Source organism: Neoarius graeffei, chromosome 1 (assembly GCF_027579695.1).
Source record: "Neoarius graeffei isolate fNeoGra1 chromosome 1, fNeoGra1.pri, whole genome shotgun sequence".
Lineage (NCBI taxonomy): Eukaryota > Metazoa > Chordata > Actinopteri > Siluriformes > Ariidae > Neoarius > Neoarius graeffei.
The window spans coordinates 90,578,902-90,599,343 of NC_083569.1; the positions used below are offsets into that span (position 1 = coordinate 90,578,902).

Here is a 20,442-nt window from a genome sequence, read left to right on the forward strand (position 1 = left end):
CGCCAAACCATTAGGGGGCGAACCGACGCATGTAAGGTTTCATTACTCCGCCTAAATAAGCAAGCAAGCCAAGGCACAGTAATGAAACCTTACATGCGTCGGTTCGCCCCGTAATGGCGTGAGAGTAGGTAACAGATTGAGGTGAGAGAGAAAAGCTAACTATGTCGGAACAACAGACTATTTAGCACTGGAGGCAATGCTGTGACCTGCCTTCGCTCATGTTTAAAGCCAGAGCATGTTGATAGGCTGGTCTTTCTAGCTAAAAACTTGTAGGCCTCAGTATAATGCTATGTAATTGTTGCAATTGAGTTTTCAGTTCCTTCATCCTTTGGTAATTTCTTGGATAAAATTCATTTATTTGTCATTTGGAAATAAGAATTTCTCTTTTAAATTTCATTCTGCACTGAAAGCTGTTCATATTGTTTGTTTGAATATAGTGAAATAAAATTTAAGTGATTTCCCTAACATCAAGAATAATTGTGATTAATAATCATGATTACAATTTTGATCAAGATAATCGTGATTATCATTTTTTCCATAATCGTGCAGCCCTACAAAAAGGCATTTTTTTTCTCTCTCTCTTTGTACAGATCTAACTAGATGTTTGGTAATAGGCTAACGTATTAATTCCTGTAATGGGAAATTCACACAACCACAAACATTTTCTTCTTTTCACATCCAATATCTGGCACAAAAAAAAATTCACTATATTTGGATATATAATAGTGAATTTTTTTGTTGTTAATGGCGCGCGCACCAGAGCTCGTTAGGCGCGCAGGACTGACACTGTTCTGCGCAACACAATCGCACTAGAAAGCATGTTCAAGCTGCCCGTGTAGCTGCAGTCTTTTTAGTTGCGAATTACAAGTATTTCCACTTTCATCTCTATGTGATACACACGTTCTGATTGGCAGAAAATCGGCATATTTTAATTTTGCCCGGCCGGTCGCCGGTCATGGCCGATCACGTGAAAATAGGCCGATTCCGATCAGCAGCTGGTCAATCGGTGCATCTCTGGTTTTTACCTTAGTTTTTTGCCTTTTTGGTGGCAATCTTTCAATCATTCTTTAGTTGACATTCAAGGAATAAATTGCAAAAAACAAGCTGGAGGTTTTTATTTTAAATATTGAACTCAACACTTACCTCAACCAATACTAAAATGAAATAAATAGTATAATGTAACAACAAAATATCATAATTAGATGTAAGAAACCACTTAAGGTAACACCAAGGCAACTAACAATAATGAAAAAGCATTACCCTAATTGGTGCAAAGCCTGCATGCCCTATCAGAACATTTAATTCTGCGTGGCTTCTTGAAAAAAAAAACTCCAGTGCCCTATCGTAAGGGAAGTGATTGCTGAAGCGGGATAAACGGGATAATGCAATAAGGCCGGTTCCTCACGTCAAGCTGCTGCTGTCTGCATCAAAACTGGTTTATAGCCTGACTCAGGGATGTCCGTTTCCTGTAAGCCAAGGAGGCTATGATAAAGCTCATCACGAGCATGACGTAGGCTACCTTATAAAATAAGGGGTCGGAGGCGAATCAGGAAGGCTGCGTTATTTTTAATTAGCCTAACAGGCCTACTTGCAGTCCGGGTATATGCACACCGGCAGGCCTGTGGACACGCCTCTCCGTCTCTGTGTGCGCGCGCGTGAATGAGAAGAAAGAGCACTATGAATGAACGGAACGATACGCAACGGAAATTTTTTTTTTTCAAAATCGCGAGTCTGATTGTGTGGCGCTGCACAACACAATGGTCTATGTATGGGAAACCCTGGTTATTTATGATGTTACAACAGGGCTAACGTCCACCTACGAAGACAGCCAAAAGCGCACAGCCTACTGACCGCAATGTGTTTCCTCAAATTCGACGTTGAGTTTTTATAAGCTGAAACGTCCACTGGTTTGGGGAGACACATTGTGACACCGCATAACATAACTATTATTTGTTGTTGTTTGGAGAGTGAACATGGTTTGTATGTGTGGCCAGGGGTGTGCCTCTTCGGCTTGATGAGAAACGCTGGCCGCTGTCTCTGCCATTTTTCTTCTGCTTCCGGGCTCTTTTCCACCTGGACTGGTCTTGCCGTGGGAATTGTGTGCGAGGGCGGGCGCGCGCGGCGGCTTGGCTCTGTTTGATTGGCGAAACGGAGTTAAACCATAGCTCCTCCCACTATTGCCCCTTTTCCACTACCAATGCGGCTGAGTTGGGCTGAGCCGTGCTGAGTTGGGCTGAGTCGAGCTGAGTGGGGCTGTTGGAGTTGCATTTCGACTACAACTGCGCTGAACCGTGCTGGCTGGAAGTGGGTGGACACATTGGGTGGAGTTAGCGAAAGTGGGTGGACGTCACGTGATGTCGTTAGGCGGCACAAACAGTGACATCAGTGATCTTTTAAGCGGTCGTCTCACGATCCGGATAGTAAACAATAAACATGGAGTCGTTAGTGTTGCTGGTCTTGGTGCTGTGGCTTGTTGTCACCGACAATGCCAACAGATACTGGCAAGAGCGTATAGATGAGGCAAGGTGCATAAGGCTTCAGAAATTCTCGTAATTCGTAATTCTTCTTCTTCCGGGTTTACGGTGTTTACAGATCCCAGCGTGCTCGCGGGGCGTGTGTGGGCATGTGAGGACACTCCTCCTCACCAATCAGTGCACAGGGGAGTGTCTGCTCACGCCTCCAGCCCCACTCGGCTTGGTTTGGCTCGCTTCAGCCCTACTCCAAAACCGTGCGAGTTTTGGGTGCTAAGCAGGGCTGAAGCGAGCTGTCGTGCTGCTCTAAGGTAGTCGAAACGCGAGCCGTGTCGGGCTGAAATGAGCTGAAGTGAGCTGAAAAAGGGTAGTGGAAAAGGGCCATATGGCTCTGGCTGCTACATGTGATTGGTGAGATGCGGTCATGTGACAGAGCCTCTGCTGGAAGTCTCGACAAAACATAAACAGACCACGCATCGCATGGATCAGTAAAAATAAAGTAGCGAGTAACGAGCAGAATATAGCCCAATGTAACGGAGTAAAAGTACCGCTTCTTCTTCACAAATATACTCAAGTAAAAGTAAGCTGCATTAAAACTACTCTTACAAGTACAATTCATCCAAAAAGTTACTCAAGTAAGTGTAACGGAGTAAATGTAGCACGTTACTACCCACCTCTGATTAGAAATTACAAAATAAACGTATTTTCTAATTTTACCTCATGCATGGACTGAATGTGCTTTTATTTTGAAGTTGTGTTCAACAAAAACGCAATGCGCGCGACATGAACATGACATGAAATCCCACGAAACCTAATCCCGCGATAACTACTTCCGTAATTTGTCCAGACCAACCACAAACTTGTACGTCATCCTTCAAATGGTCCAGCCAAATCACATAGTGTGACGTCACAAGCAGGCGTCGGAGCCCGAGCCGATCTGTAGATCTGATTCCTACTTTTTGGTGAATAATCTCATTATTTTTACAAAATATTACATACACAAGTGTCGATATGCCAAATCCCTCCCTTCATGGCCTGCTCTTAAGAATGAACTGTCCTTGTTACAAAAATGTCTGAAATATATAAATAATCCCCATGCAGATATACTGTACACATTCATAGCAGAAGTTAACCTTTCATAAACCCCTTGCTTTTTTTTCCATTTTAAAAATATTGTGTTTGTGTATATATTTGATAAGTTTTCTTTTTAGATTATATTTTCAGAGGAGATGTGATTTTATGTTGTAATATAAAATAATTCTGTTTATGTTTGAATTTAATAAAAAAAGATCTGATTCCTACACAGAATCGACTGATGATCATCTGCCAGCTGTGCTTCGCATCTCCACCTCAGACATTCAACCTGACTCTGATGCACTTGTTAAAGACCAACAGAGACTAGATTTCTCTCACTGAACAAATAAAAAACTGAAAAACACCAAATGAGGTGATTAGACTACAAATGTGGGCATCATTATTATAATATGATGTATCTTGCTTGATATTTGGAGTAGAAAGACAATATTGTGATGTCTTTATTGTGTTTTGGGGTGAATGTGACTGAAAAAAAAATGGTACAAACGTTCACATTTTGTTAACCATTGTTTTGGGAAATTTGATTGAATAAATGACAGTTTTTGTAAGGCAACCTCGTTTTTTCCATACTCTTACCAGTCTTAGCAGCTTGTAAAAACAATGTTATTTACTGCTTTATATAAAGAAATACAATTAATATTATGCAGAATTTAGTTCAGCCTTTTGGTCCGGCCCTCCACAAAATGTTCTGTTTCTCATGTGGCCCCATGGAAAAAATAATTGCCCACCCCTGTTTTAGTGAGTATGGTGACTGAGCTAGTTCTTACCGTTAGTTGCTAAGCTACTACTGTTAGCATGTAAATGGAGTTAGCTGAGTAGCATGCGCCTTCACAGGAGCGAAGGAGACCTGCGGTGGGCTGCATGTAGGAAGCCTGGGATTATTTACAAGTTTCTAAGTGAGTATAGGGATTGTGGATGCTAAAATTATGCACATGGTTGTTCATCAGTGTATTCATTTGAGATTTTGACTTTCAATGTAATGCCGCTTTTCCACTACAAACGCGGCTGAGTGGGGCTGTTGGAGTTGCATTTCGACTACAACCGCGCTGAACCGTGCTGGCTGGAAGTGGGTGGGCACATTGGGTGGAGTTAGCGAAAGTGGGTGGACGTCACGTGATGTCGTTAGGCGGCGCAAACAGTGACATCAGTGAGCTTTTAAGCGGTAGTCTCACGACCCGGATAGTAAACAATAAACATGGAGGACATGGAGTCGTTAGTGCTGCTGGTCTTGGTGCTGTGGCTTGTTGTCACCGACAACGCCAACAGATACTGGCAAGAGCATATAGATGAGGCGAGGCACATAAGGCTTCAGAAATTCTCGTAATCCGTAATTATTCTTCTTCTTCCGGGTTTACAGTGTTTACAGATCCCAGCGTGCTCGCGGGGAGTGTGTGGGCATGTGAGGACACTCCTCTTCACCAATCAGTGCACAGGGGAGTGTCTCCTCATGCCCCTAGCCCCACTCGGCTCGGTTGGGCTCGCTTCAGCCCCACTCCAAAACGGTGCGAGTTTTGGGTGCTAAGCAGGGCTGAAGCGAGCTGAGTCGTGCTGCTCTGAGATAGTCGAAACGCGAGCCGTGTCGGGCTGAAGCGAGCTGAAGTGAGCTGAAAAAGGGTAGTGGAAAAGGGCCATAAGTGTGCTTCAGACATCGCCACTCATGCTGCTGCAATAGAGGTGCTCAGGACTTGCAGCTGCCAGGGACTTTCTGCACGTGGACCGAGTTTTTCTTCTTCCTCCTGCTCGCTGTGTATGGAAGGTTTGAATGGACTGTTACTACCATCTTTCTGAGTTTCCAAGGGACTGAGAGTACTAACTCTTCTCCAGCTGAGGGTTACATATGAGCTCCAACAGCACGCCAACAAACATGGTACCATAGACTGAGTTAGAAAATCCCGGGTAATATTATTATTTTCATTTGTTTATTTTATTTTATTTTTTTTTTTGGGGGGGGGGGGGGGGGGTTTGAAATAAATACTGTGATATTTTTGCAATCACTGTGTGTGTATGAGAGTGATTCGTGTTAAATAGTGATGTAAGCCATTTCACTGCAAGATCTGATTTATGTGGAACATTAAAGGGCCATACCTGAGTAAGTACGAAGCATGGGAGTTAAAGCTCACACATACAGTATAGCTACATTATAAGCTAACTGGGCCTCTTTGCACCTTGGTTTGAATCATGTTTTTTTTTGTACAACCCTGATTCCAAAAAAGTTGGGACAAAGTACAAATTGTAAATAAAAGCGGAATGCAATGATGTGGAAGTTTCAAAATTCCATATTTTATTCAGAATAGAACATAGATGACATATCAAACGTTTAAACTGAGAAAATGTATCATTTAAAGAGAAAAATTAGGTGATTTTAAATTTCATGACAACAACACATTTCAAAAAAGTTGGGACAAGGCCATGTTTCCCACTGTGAGACATCCCCTTTTCTCTTTACAACAGTCTGTAAACGTCTGGGGACTGAGGAGACAAGTTGCTCAAGTTTAGGGATAGGAATGTTAACCCATTCTTGTCTAATATAGGATTCTAGTTGCTCAACTGTCTTAGGCTTTTTTTGTCGTATCTTCCGTTTTATGATGCGCCAGATGTTTTCTATGGGTGAAAGATCTGAACTGCAGGCTGGCCAGTTCAGTACCCGGACCCTTCTTCTACGCAGCCATGATGCTGTAATTGATGCAGTATGTGGTTTGGCATTGTCATGTTGGAAAATGCAAGGTCTTCCCTGAAAGAGATGTCATCTGGATGGGAGCATATGTTGCTCTAGAACGTGGATATACCTTTCAGCATTGATGGTGTCTTTCCAGATGTGTAAGCTGCCCATGCCACACGCACTAATGCAACCCCATACCATCAGAGATGCAGGCTTCTGAACTGAGCACTGATAACAACTTGGGTCGTCCTTCTCCTCTTTAGTCCGAATGACACGGTGTCCCTGATTTCCATAAAGAACTTCAAATTCTGATTTGTCTGACCACAGAACAGTTTTCCACTTTGCCACAGTCCATTTTAAATGAGCCTTGGCCCAGAGAAGATGTCTGCGCTTCTGGATCATGTTTAGATACGGCTTCTTCTTTGAACTATAGAGTTTTAGCTGGCAACGGCGGATGGCACGGTGAATTGTGTTCACAGATAATGTTCTCTGGAAATATTCCAGAACCCATTTTGTGATTTCCGATACAGAAGCATGCCTGTATGTGATGCAGTGCCGTCTAAGGGCCCGAAGATCACGGGCACCCAGTATGGTTTTCCGGCCTTGACCCTTACGCACAGAGTTTCTTCCAGATTCTCTGAATCTTTTGATGGTATTATGCGCTGTAGATGATATGTTCAAACTCTTTGCAATTTTACACTGTTGAACTCCTTTCTGATATTGCTCCACTATTTGTCGGCGCAGAATTAGGGGGATTGGTGATCCTCTTCCCATCTTTACTTCTGAGAGCCGCTGCCACTCCAAGGTGCTCTTTTTATACCCAGTCATGTTAATGACCTATTGCCAATTGACCTAATGAGTTGCAATTTGGTCCTCCAGCTGTTCCTTTTTTGTACCTTTAACTTTTCCAGCCTCTTATTGCCCCGTCCCAACTTTTTTGAGATGTGTTGCTTTCATGAAATTTCAAATGAGCCAATATTTGGCATGAAATTTCAAAATGTCTCACTTTCGACATTTGATATGTTGTCTATGTTCTATTGTGAATACAATATCAGTTTTTGAGATTTGTAAATTATTGCATTCTGTTTTTAATTACAATTTGTACTTTGTCCCAACCTGTTTGCACCGTGGGTCAGAGAGGACTGAAATTTCATCTGTGCTGTATGTCGAGCATGTATAGCATATTTGACAATAAAGTTGACTTGACTCCTGACATTTATTTACTGTAGATCAGGATTTTAAAACATGAATCAGCCTCAGAGATGCGCAGAAACGTCAGCAGTGATTCCATAATATCCATGCAAATTTAAGCTCCAAGATTCATGTCGGGGAAATAATATGGTTTTAGAAAGCGATGACTGACACAATTCTTTGTATATTTGAGAGGAAACATCAACTTCTTTGAGTGTTTGTGTCACTTGTTGATATTCCACGTGCGCCGGATCCGCCATGTTTCTATCGCAGAGTCGATGTCGGCAGTGAGGAGACTCGAGCTAATAAACTCACGAGGTGCAGGTTCACATCAGATTATTTGAGCTCATGCCAATATATATATATATATATATAATATATAAAAATGAGACCATCTAAGCTTCTGTTTATGTAAAAATTGATGGATTTTACAATTATCGAGCCATTCTGTAATCAGAACTAAAGGTTTAATTGAACAGTTAAACCACTTACAGTGGGGTGAAGGGCTTAATTTTTATCTGAAAATGCGGCTGAAGAGACGATCGATTAGTCTGTCAGTGTTTAAACCTCTGTGGGAAACTGAGCGAGCCGTCAGAAAACAAAAGAAAAGAGGAATCTATCTTTTCTCTGTTCCTGCTTTTGTGTTCTTGTTTCTTTCTCTGTAAGATCAAAACATTAGGTGTATAACTCCATACTCACTACTGTGGAGTCGAGCCCATGCGTTCTCAGGCTAAGATCGCTAAGCACTAGCTAGAACAATTTGAACAATCTGTCCAGAAAAATGATGTCATCTAATCCTGCTCTCTCTTCCAGCTGCACTCACTAGTCAGGTTTTCCTTTTCCGCTGGAGGGAGAGTCGAGTACACCATGTTTGCCCACGCCGATGTGTTTTGGTGAAAAGTAGGTCAGACACCCCACGGTGGTCACGTGATATTGTTGCTCACTTGCTTCGGCAATCTCTAGAATTGTAAAATGCGGGACACTTTTTATCTCGGCAAAACATTTACACACAGGATACACGGTGTGTGCAGCAGCGAAACATCTCCAAACTCCAACAGCAACAGAAATAAAACATTTTACCCAGAATTCAACTTTGCAGTCAGAACCTTTAACTGCATGATTATAAAACTCTTCGACTTCTTCGTCCAGCACAACAACAACATTCACCTCTGAAAGGGAAAGAGTTTTATACTCATCACTTTTCCACACACATGGTGGAACAAATCATTCTTTCAGAATAATCCGTTTTTTCCACACAGTGTTTTACTCACATTTATAATCTTTCATTTTTACAAGTGAAGCTGAATTCAATCAAATCATAAAGCTGAACAGTGAAGGCTAAAGAACAGTGGTTTACTCAGAGTCTGGGGATTTGGACTCAACCCCTTCCAGTCTGATCTATCAGCGGATAAATAGTTTGTATGATCTATAACGATGTCCAAAGTTGATGCTAAGGCCATTATTAAAAAATGTTCTGTTTCCAGTCCACCGGCCGGGTGAGTGCCGTTTGTGCGGTTGAAATTTTTTTTTTTAACGCCAGTTTTTCGACATTTTTTTCAGGTTCATAAATCTAAAATCGAACTTGACATTTACGCATTCCCAGGGCTTTCCACTAAGGTGGTGTTTACATTAGACCGTATGTCTCGTTTTCGTCGCGGATGCACTGTCCATGCACATTAAAACGTCGGGAAACGACTCCACAGGCGGAACAACTTGAATCCGCCAGGGCCCACGTATTCAACCCAGTTCGTATCTGATCCGGTGCTGTGTAAACATTGAGGAATGAGGAAACGCTGTGCTGAGCTCTAGCTGACGTCGTCATTGGACAACATCACTGTGACATCCACCTTCCTGATTCGCTGGCGTTGGGATCACACACACAGCGGCTCAGTCCCAAATCACTGCTCGTGCGCTTCACTCGCGCGCTCTGAGCTGCGCAGGGCCAGAGTGCGCACCCTCCAGAGGGCACTCGCTGTTCAGGGCGGAGTGATTTGGAGCGCAGGAGGAAGCGCTGAGCCGCACTGAGGTTTATTTACACATTTCAACTTATTTACCTCCTTCAGGCGCTTCAGTGAGAACATGAACATCACAGCCAGGTGTGTTTATCTGCTGGAGAAGGTGTTCGCTTGCCATCCTTCCACTTGCAAGTGGTGAGTGACTTGCGCATGCCCGATATGCACTGGGATCATGTGACGTGCCGTCTAATTAGTCATGTGATTAGCGTATCCGTTTATTGGCGTTGCTGTGTGCACGCGAATCGTTTTAAAAACGTTAATCTGATGATCCGCTGATATGGTCTAATGTAAACACCACCTAAGGCTCATACTAGCCAGGCATGACAAATAAGTAGCCAGCCGGGGGGGGGGGGGGGGGGGGGGGGGAGAGTAAACACAAAATAAACTCCTGTGCACGCAGTTCCCAGGATTAAATGTATTTTCCACAGACCATTTATTTATTCACTTTACTCAAATACAAAGTAAAATGGTAGTAAATCTTCTTTCTTTTCTTGCGTATTGCATCATGAGGTGTTCCTGGCTTGTAAATCTCTTATTTTCGGTGCATGACACATTCACGCAGCTGAGCATGCTATGAATTAACAACGACAACGGTCTGCAGTGGCGGCTACACAATTACACACTCAGCCAACATTTCTCCATTTGTGTATGAAAATACACTCCAACCACTCAGTTTGGTTTAATTTACAACCAACGGTGTCTTTTGATGCCAGCACGTAATTGACCGAGAGAAGACTGGTTTACCGGAGACAAAATAAGCGTTATCTCTGCTTCTGTTCCCTCCGCCGAGTGCGCGCGCACTCTGAACTGAATCAGCTCTGCGCATGCGCCGTGCGGCACAAAAAAATGGCAGCCATCATGAAGGAAGGAGATCCGGAGTTTTCAAACATTTGCTTAAGTATGAAATCGCAAAATGGTATTCTAGCGAACAAGAAAATAGTAAAGATTCAGAAAAACAAATCATTCAGTGATCATTTTAATAGTGTAATTTCATCCGAACTAGGCCTAACGCTCGATTTAGAACTACAAAAAGTCCGTATGTCGGACATTTTAAGTACCTTTGTAAAAGTTTTGCAAATGTTGCAGTCAGCATTTAAAATGCTAACTTAAAGTTTTTGTACAAGTTTCAGTTGATTAAACTGTCGTATTTAATTAAATGTGTCTGCTTTTGTAATAAAAAAAAGTATTGAAAGAAAAAGCAAACACAGCATTGCGATTTCTTATCCATCCATATAAAACAAAAAATCCCGACTGAAATTTTTTTTGCTCACCCGGTGGACAGGAAACGGATTTTTTTTTTTAAGGATGGCCTAATCTGTGTTTCTCTCCTATGAATGAATGAATGAATGAATGAATGAATGAATGAAAAGTACAAACAGGTCTCAGGTGCTCCATTATAACTCACTAACTCCCCCACACTCCTGCTGCAGACTCCAGAGAAAGAAATAACATGAGAGTTATAAAACACATTTCTTTATGGATCTGATTCAAATCCACGATGACCTTCACCGTGTTCTGTTGCTATAGTGATACAGGGGCGCGCTCGTGAGAGGGGAGACATTTAATGGCAGGAGATGTGAAACGGTACGACATGCTCCAGACTCGATGGCCTTTGCCTCGCCCAGAGTAACCCGGATGTTCAACTGGAATATTTGTGGTGTTGAATTTTGCAGCCTGAATCTGACTGGTTGAATCCGACACTGAAATTAGCGACCTGAATCCAAATTTCTGAAGATCTGAAAACTCAGTTATTCTGTCTGAATTTGTGAACACTGAAAAAATATATTTGAAAAAACATACTTGATTTTTTAAATCTGAATTTTAAAACATGAATCTTTGAACACTGAAAAATGATAACTTGAATTTCAAGGATGTTAATTCAAAATAAATAAATAGACATGAGGTTTGCAACAGTATATATTTCACTCCTGGGTGTAAATTAGAGTGTTTTGGGTTTTAACCCCCCAATAATCAAAAGCAGCCAATACAACGCCCCAAATAATCATATCGTCATGATGAATGAAAAATATTAACTGTTATAAAACATGATAAAGTGGTCGGTTTTCTTGATTCAATGTAAGTAGGAAGTAAAGAATGACATTTCTTTCAGCCCCCCGTCCCTGTGTAAGACGTGTTTGTGGAACCCATCCTCCTCTCCCCGCGTCTTCTCACAAGCAGTAGCTGGTGCGAGTGGGAGCGAGCCGTCATACAAAATGAAAAGAGGAGCAACAAAAAAACAACCAACAGCTTTAACTTGTTGGTGCAACAAAAAGATAAAAAAGCCTCTTCCCAACAGGAGGTATGTTACGGTAATGGTGCTGACACTCATGAGTCAAAGAACTGAATGAAAGTCTGATTTTCTGCTGTGGTTTCACTGTGTGAAGTGAACTGTTAGCTAACTAGACTAGCCTTCAGAGAATCACACCGCTTTTATCAGAGATACTCGCAAACTGCGATTATTTCGAAGATTTATCAAGTGGTTATTTTTAAATAATAATTTAGGAATTACCCGTTGCCAGGGTTTTAACAGCAATTAATGCTGCAATAATTATGAGGCAGGCAATGATTCACTCAATTGACAATTTGATTCACGATATACATTTTTTAAATAGCTAATGATTTCATGTCCATTATTTGCACGGAAATCCCCTCAAATTATATCACTTCCCAGCCACAGACTGGCCTGTTTGTTTGTTTGTTTGTTTGAGATATTCCAGAAATAAACGTATCACAATCACCAATTTTCAGAGGGAACTAAATTTCACCAGTTTTATGAAATCGAAAGGCCGTCTCGCTTTTACAATGACTGTAACAGGTTGCCACTAAATTTAACACTAACAGCAGCATTAACTGCAATGAAACTTTAAAACGAACAGATCATTGTAATGCATCACAGTAATAATTAAAAACATCTCCTCCACGTTTTTATTCACAAGTGCCTCGAGTAATCAAGATGGCACAACATGCACTGCTAAATGTGAACACAAACATTATCCTGGTTCAGTGTTTTCAAGTATTTTCTGCACAGGTTACACTATTGTACAAGACTGCTCAGTGAGGTCATTATACAATTTTACATACATTTTTATAATTATAAAAAATTAAAAATACCCCCTTTACAAAATATTTTTAATGATCGTATGCCTGGCCCTTTCCCAGTGGATCTAGTTAGTCTACGTGCTGATTAAACATGTATATTATTAATGTCCTAGCAATGGCTAAAATGGCTAGGATACGAGGTCTGTAATTATTAACACCCCCCCCCCCAACTAAAAACCCAAGGCCTCGCCCTTCCACTACCACAGTGATCAGTGCACACTCATTGACAAATGGCTTAATTTACATTAGGGGGGGACCATTAAAATCCCAGGAATATTCTTAAATTAATATTAAATTAATTTAAATATCCCAGGAATGTTTCCTCGGGAATATTCTTTACTCTGCGAACGTCTTTTTTTTTTTCCAAGTTTAACATGGAGCAGTATTTTAAATAGAGCAGCAGCTGCAATTATAAGTAAATTGTGCCTAATTACTCAAACTTCCACTGGGAAAAAAAATGTTGATTCCTGATTACTTAGAGCAGGGGTGTCAAACTCATTTTGGTTCAGGGGCCACATACAGCCCATCTGATATCTCAAGTGGGCCGGACCAGTCAAATAATTGCAAAATAACCTTTGTCAACTCCAAATCTTTAGCATTGTTTTTTCAGTAGGCTATGCTTTATGCTTCAGCCTACATTTGTAGCCGACAATCACTGATCACAAGGGATCTAGATTATTACACATTTATTCACAGAGAGGCCAATGGATTTGAAATAAAATGCATTTCACTCTCAAATAACTGGTTTATTTTTATACAGTTGAGTGAATACATTTTTACATCTGACAACCTGAACCAACTCCCCACACTAAACTCAAGTGGGAGCTATGAAGAAAGTAGCCTAAACATCCTGCCTAAATGTGCAAATTTATGAAAAATAAAATTAAATTAACAAACACAAGTTATAGCAGTGCATGAGCAATATGATTAGGCTACATCAGATCAAACTATTTTGTAGGCTAGGCCTACTGAAGCTGAGAATGATACACTGCACAATATTCATTGTCTTTTAAAGTGAAACCAGAGTAATCTTATTTTCAAAGAACTGCATTCTTCAGACTGCAAACATTTGTGAACATTACAAGAATTAGGCCCAGGCCTTAATGCTGATTAACCTCCCTCCCCGCTTTCTCTCACCAAGTCTATCGGCTGCTGCTGGCTCCTGACACTTGGCATCTTTTAGCCTTCACGAGGGCATCAATATCAGGTTTCAAATCCTGAGTAGCAGCACATTTCACAATGTCATTCAAGTGTGCGTTTGATAACCTTGAGCGGTGCTTTGTTTTGTTGAGGTTCATAACAGAGAACGCCTGTTCACAAAGATAGGTAGTCCCAAATATGGATAAAACCTTTGCAGCCAGGGATGTTAATTTGGGGTACCCTGGCAAGAGATATTGATAAAACGTGTCCTAAGCCCACCGACGCAAATTTCTGCTTCATATCAGAATCACACTGCAAGTCAATTATCTCGAGTTGGCTGTCAGCAGGCATATCAGAAGCATTGAGCATTTTGGTTATTTCTTTAAAAATTCATAAGTTGTCACAGGAATGGGCTAGAGATTTACTTTTTTTTGACATCCTTAGAAATTTTTTCTCTACAAGTCTGGGGCCGGATTAAACCATCTAGCGGGCCGCATGTTTGACACCCCTGACTTAGAGTATCAGATCATGTGACACCGTTCCACAATTATCGACACCCAGATGATATTTTTTTGAAATAAACAAACAACCGGTATGTGGTATTAAGTGAAAACAAAACAGTTTTTTATTCAAAATTCGTTTTACATAGACTTATATTTAGTACAAAATATCTTTTATATAAATATATCAATGTCGGTGCTTACGTAAATGAGGAAATAATTCTAATGTACGGTGGCCAGGAAGTGCAAAACAAAATTACAAACTGTAAAACACTTTTACATTTATTAAAACAAAATTACATTGCCAAAACACTTACCAAGGACAAAACAAATTTACATCTTAGAAAACAAACTGACAAGATGTGAAACACTTTTACGAGCGCTGAGACAAATCTACAAGTTGCAGAACACTTTTACGAGTCCTGAAACAAATTTACAAACGAAAATCTTGACAGAAGGGGAATGTACCAAATGCCGCAAGCGACTTGGAAGTACGGTGGCCGGGAAGTGATGGAGTGAGCGGTCAATCTGTGTCATCTTCTATGGAGTTTACGGTGAAAGAACTTCAACTGTGACTGAACGATGTTTTGCCCCTTTTGTGGAAAACACATGAACCACAAAATGGAACTCTGTCCATTCCAGCAGAATAACCGTGTCCATCATATAAACAGTTCCTGGAGTACAGAAGCTCAAAGACAGAAGAACGACAGTCCTGTAACTGTGGGCTGAAAGGAAGATATCGGCCAAAACAAGGAAGGAAACGTGTCCAGGTAAGCTCTATTGGCTGTTCTATACATAGCATTGCAAAACTGTATATCATATTTTATCTGTGCATGATGTATGAAATTAATTTTATGTTTATTATTTTACTAGATAAACATAAAATTGATGGTGCCACATGGAACTGATTTAAAAGCTCTAAGAGGGAAAACACTCCCGTTATTTACAGACCCGGAGGTAGCAGCACCTGATCTACTGAAACAAGCTGTCCAGAAAATGCGAACTTTCAACAAGGACATGCGTGATGGACTGTATATTCTTTTCTCTAGACTGCTCAGAGGTGATCCATGTGCCTGGGTCAGAAAGGACATTCAAACTGCCAGAATATAAAAATGAAACAGGAAAAGCATATTCCAGGATTACTTTTTCATTTGCATAGAAAGACACTTTAAAGGAGGTTTGTGGAGCTCATGATTCAATATTTTTTACATAATTACATACTCTACTGTAGGATACATAATAATCTGTTGGATTTTTTGTTTTTACAACAGTGGATGATACGTCAGACTCTGATTCTGAGATTGTCATCACATCAAGGAGCACAGGTAAATTCAATCAAGCTGACAGTGTGGTACATACATTTATTATGGATTTAATTTTTTAAAAATAAGTATGCATGTATTCATTCATTTATTGGATCTACATTTTAAGTGTAAAACCTACATCCTGGTCTATATTTTAGAAGAACAAGGCTTGTTTTGATTATTTTGCAGTTACTATCAGAAACACGGACAACCTTTCACCATCGATACATACTGTATGTGGGAAGGGAACAATAATGGAAGCTGTTACAAATTGTTGATAATTGTATGCGTTTCCTCTCAGGTTTTTGAACCACAAAACCAAAGTACTCCCCAACACAAACCTGATGATGAAAGGTAAGTACTCACTTTTATACAATCAGTAATTTATCTTTAAATTGCTGATGTGATTATCCCAGAGCATTTGCTTTGATGAACATGTAGCAGAAAACACTATACATGTAATGTGATTAATAATAAAAAATATCTTATTTATAAATCTGACTACTAAATGTTACTCAGAGCTCTACTGTAGCCTGTATCATGAACGTAGTAATTTTCTGAATTTTATCATGTTTCCGAGATGGACCGGGACATTCAGCCACAAATCAGCTTGGACAGGTATTAAGGCAGACTGTGGCAGCCTGATGTTTCTTGCTTTCAGTGTTGTTTCATACATTTTAAACTGTTTTTCAGATAGTAAGATCTGATACTGAGGATCTGGATTCACCTGAAACAAATCCAGACAAGACTTCTTGCTACAGGGAAGTAAAAAAAAATAAGAACTCAATTTTAATTCATGGATTCCATGGGAAAGAAATTTGTGTTTGTAAGATGTTTTAACATGGAAATGGTAATTTCCCAACAGTAAATACACAGACCTGTACGCACCAGATGTTGAGGAAGAGGACGAGGAACTGGCTGCAGTCAGTGTGAAAAAAATTACAAAAACACACAGCAATGTAAACTAACAGCTATTAACTGTAGCATTCCAGTTTTTCACTGTACAACGTACACCACTGTCCAGCTGTGGGTGACAGATTCAGACACTTAGTGTTCAGGCATAGACAGCAATGTTTCACTCCAAATCAGATGACGGGGCTCACCACGGTCTGGTTTCATAGTTTGTCGAGATTGCAGTTTCACTTTTCCCTGTGATGTTTCCAACTGACTCGGATACCTCTTCACCAAATGTTACGTTAATAAACAACAAAAATTCAGATATCGCCTTAATTATTTCTGTGATAGACTGGTCATGAGATTTTCTCAATCCATTTTAAAACAACAAAAGTGCATTTTCAAATGTACATGATTCTCAGGCTAGAAAATTTTACTTATAGAGCACCAAATTACAACATGGTCATCTCTTGGCATACATTTAAAAAAAATGCAGGAAGAAAGCCCAACAACATAACCATCAACGAACATGTAGTTCGGTTCCACTGAGTGGTAGGTTCTTCTTATAAGAACCTTCTGTGTGCTCTCCTCTCACATCCTCGAGGATTAAGGTCCCAGAGCAAATTCATCACATCTCTCTTCACTCGAAGATTGTACTTTTGCTTGAATACCTGCCACATCGTGCGGCAGACAAACAGTTGTCCAGGTCCACAAAGTTCCAATCTGATGGCGTTAATTATCACGTTTGCAGAGGAATAATCCTTTCTGCGGTACAACCCGGCTTCATTGACTACTTTTAAAAGTCCTCAAGCTGATGTTTACACTGCAGGAACTTGACATCATATCCATGATTACATCATACGAGTAGCCCTCATTCAAATATTGTATGTAATGGCAAGGCATATCTGGTCCTTCTGTCTGGTCCGTGTCCTTTTATAAACTCTAGAGACCGTCCACACGAAAAGCAAAGCAGTGTTAAGTGGTTCGTGTGTTTTCCACAAAAGGGGCAAAACATCATTCAGGTCATAGTTGAAGTTCTTTCAACATAAACTCCATAGAAGATGACACAAATTGACCGCTCACTCCATCACTTCCCGGCCACCGTACTTCCAAGTCGCTTGCGGCATTTGGTACATTCCCCTTCCGTCAAGATTTTCGTTTGTAAATTTGTTCCGGGACTCGTAAAAGTGTTCTGCCACTTGTAGATTTGTCTCAGCACTCGTAAAAGTGTTTCACATCTTGTCAGTTTGTTTTCTAAGATGTAAATTTGTTTTGTCCTTGGTAAAAGTGTTTTGGCAATGTAATTTTGTTTTATAAAATGTAAAAGTGTTTTACAGTTTGTAATTTTGTTTTGCACTTCCCGGCCACCGTACTAATGTTTGTAAACAAATGAACTGATAATGTTTAACCTGTCAGAAAATCTTTTTGCTCCACTTTCTAACTGTTTTTCGTAGATCACATTTTGTTAATGATTCATTGTTGTTTGTATTAATTTCTAGTTTTGTAGTTTACCAATAATTCAAACAATGCTCAGGTTGGTGAAGCTTCAGTATTTTCAAGCAACTGATTTTTTTCCATTGAGATTTTAAATTTAGATCTAAAAATATAAAATGTCTACTGATATTGGAATATGTGGTCAATATTTACAACAAACTGCAAAAAAAAAATTCTGAATGAAATAAAATCTGACGATTTCAAGCATGTAATTTTCTATATGTTAGGACTTTAATTCTGTTCTAATTCTATTTATTGCAATTGGATTCCAAATACTCTACAAACATGCCACTCTGTTATGAATCAGAAAAAAAAATATTATAAAATCATAGCACTTATATTTTTTTAAAAGTACTTCATGTACGGTACTTCAACAAATGTTACACAAAGATCGATCCATAACAGTTGTAAATGTCCCTTAATTCCACAGGGTGTCGATAATGGTGGACATCAGTGAAAGTGATCGCTATTATCGACACCTCACGTGACTCTCAAACGCGCGTTTAGATACAAAATGGCGACTGTCAAATGAAAGAGTTAGAAACCAAGTAGGTTTCGACAAGGAGATCATGAAATATCGGTGAATTTGATCAGTAAAAACATGTCCATGATCTTTCCACCATGCTTACCTGCGATGATAATGCCCGGGTTTTCCTCAAATTGTTGATCGTGCTAAAAAAATTCCATCTCAGGTAACGAGCTGTGTCATCAGATGGCAAGATCAAAGGGTGAGGCGGGTCTTCTGGTTGATTAATTAACCAATAATAACTGTTGGAACTGAAACTCACCTTTGTAAAATTGTTTTTTTATTGGTACATTTGAAAAGATGTCAATAATTATGGACTGTTGATAATTGTAGCCGCCAGTTTATTTCTTCTTCTAACCACAACCCCGTAAATTTATTTTTTATGGAAGAATCCAACTCTTTAATCGCCCCAATATCACGAGCACCGATGACCGTCTCCATTTTTGTGCAGGCCGCATAGTTGACAGAATATACATCGCGAACCGGGATTCGTCAAAGATATCCCAACTGACCAAAAGTCAACACTTTAAACACTCTGTGGGCCGGGAACCGCTAAAAATCACAGCCAGTCTCAAAGCGTACATTGCAAGGACTGAACAGTAATACTGAGGACCGAATCACGGACCCAAACCAACACCTTCCCTGGAATTTTTCATCAAATTTACACTGATCTCATGAATGACCCATATAGATGTCTAAAAACCGGAAAAATCTGATGCCTGCAAAACAATTTAATAAATTAAATAAAAGTAGTGAGAAGAAGTGTGTAGTCTGATGTAATGGAGTATAAATACATTTTTAAATCATAAATGTACTTGAATAAGAGTCTTGATGGTGGCTGGTGGTAAATTATTTGGGGGCCACAGTAAATAACATACATCACTAATATATAATTAAAAAGTTTATATAAAAGCTTTTTTGTCTTTTGAATCTGAACTGTGTTTCATCTGAATAACAAACACGGTACACAGAAAAGTTTTCATCCTTTTGTTAAAAACAAACAAACTTACGGTTTTGTCATCTGTCCTTTTGTGTAATTTATACTTTGTTTCGAAAATGTGTCCTCAGTCCATCAACTTTAAGTTTCTCCTCCAAACATCTTTGAAAGGAAAAATAATGGACTGAATAATCCACTTCATTCATGTTCAGTTCACCTGAGACTGAGCCTGGAACACGCCCACTGGTGACGTAATACGGAAATGTCACCAAAATGGGTTAGAATATATTCACCCATTGGAGCTCAAAACTCGGGGGGGCGTGTCACACTGTAGTCACACTGTAGTCACATGATGCGGTTGCCGCTGATTGGCTGCATGACCCTACAGCAGAGCGTCTCCTTGACTACAGCACTGGGCTCGTTACAGTTCACCCACAGATTCGCGCTTTATATCATTCTGCGTGTTTTTCTGTCTGACTGCGAGTTTAAAAAAAAAAAAAATCACAAACATCCACCCATCTTCTACCACTTATCTGGATCCGGGTCATGGGGGTAGCAGCAGAAGCAGAGCAGCCCAGACTTCCCTCCCCGGCCACCTCCACCAGCTCTTCCGGGGGAATACCGAGCCATTCCCGGGCCAGCCGAGAGCTGTAATCTCTCCAGAGATTTTACACAAATCTCTTATTGTTTTCTTATTTACAGAAAACTATCATCATGAGACTGTGTTCATATAAATCTATTATAGAGCTAAAGTGTGAAGCTGTAGTTCAGTATAACGGTGAGTTTAATCCTGTAGGATCAGACTTTACTTTCTCTTTCTTCTAACAGACTCCCAGTAAACTCCCAGTGTAGGTGATGGAAACCACAGCAACCCAATAACAATCACAACTATTGTTACTCCATGATTAATGAACTGTGGATTTAAACACAGGTTACACTGAAGTTTTCCAGATAAAACTTAAAAAATTTCGGAATTCAAAATTAATGTCTTTTTCCCCTCAGCACTTTTGTTTCAAAACAAAATCATGTCCGTGTTATTTTCTTAAGGATCTCTCTCTCTCTCTCTCTCTCACACACACACACACACACACACACAGTAGAGTCTGTGATTTAACTG

At 40.1% G+C, this 20,442-nt stretch overlaps 1 protein-coding gene and 1 long non-coding RNA gene across 2 annotated transcripts in view; one reads left to right on the plus strand and one right to left on the minus strand.

The window, feature by feature from the left end:
- Positions 1 to 20,442, minus strand: part of LOC132885450 (butyrophilin subfamily 1 member A1-like) — a 192,108-nt gene that overhangs the window by 12,809 nt on the left and 158,857 nt on the right. The gene's annotated exons all lie outside the window — the stretch shown is intronic.
- LOC132867917 (uncharacterized) lies at positions 14,756 to 15,828 on the plus strand. Its single transcript, XR_009650789.1, has 4 exons — positions 14,756 to 14,940; positions 15,044 to 15,347; positions 15,442 to 15,495; positions 15,776 to 15,828. It is a non-coding gene; the product is annotated as an uncharacterized LOC132867917 (long non-coding RNA).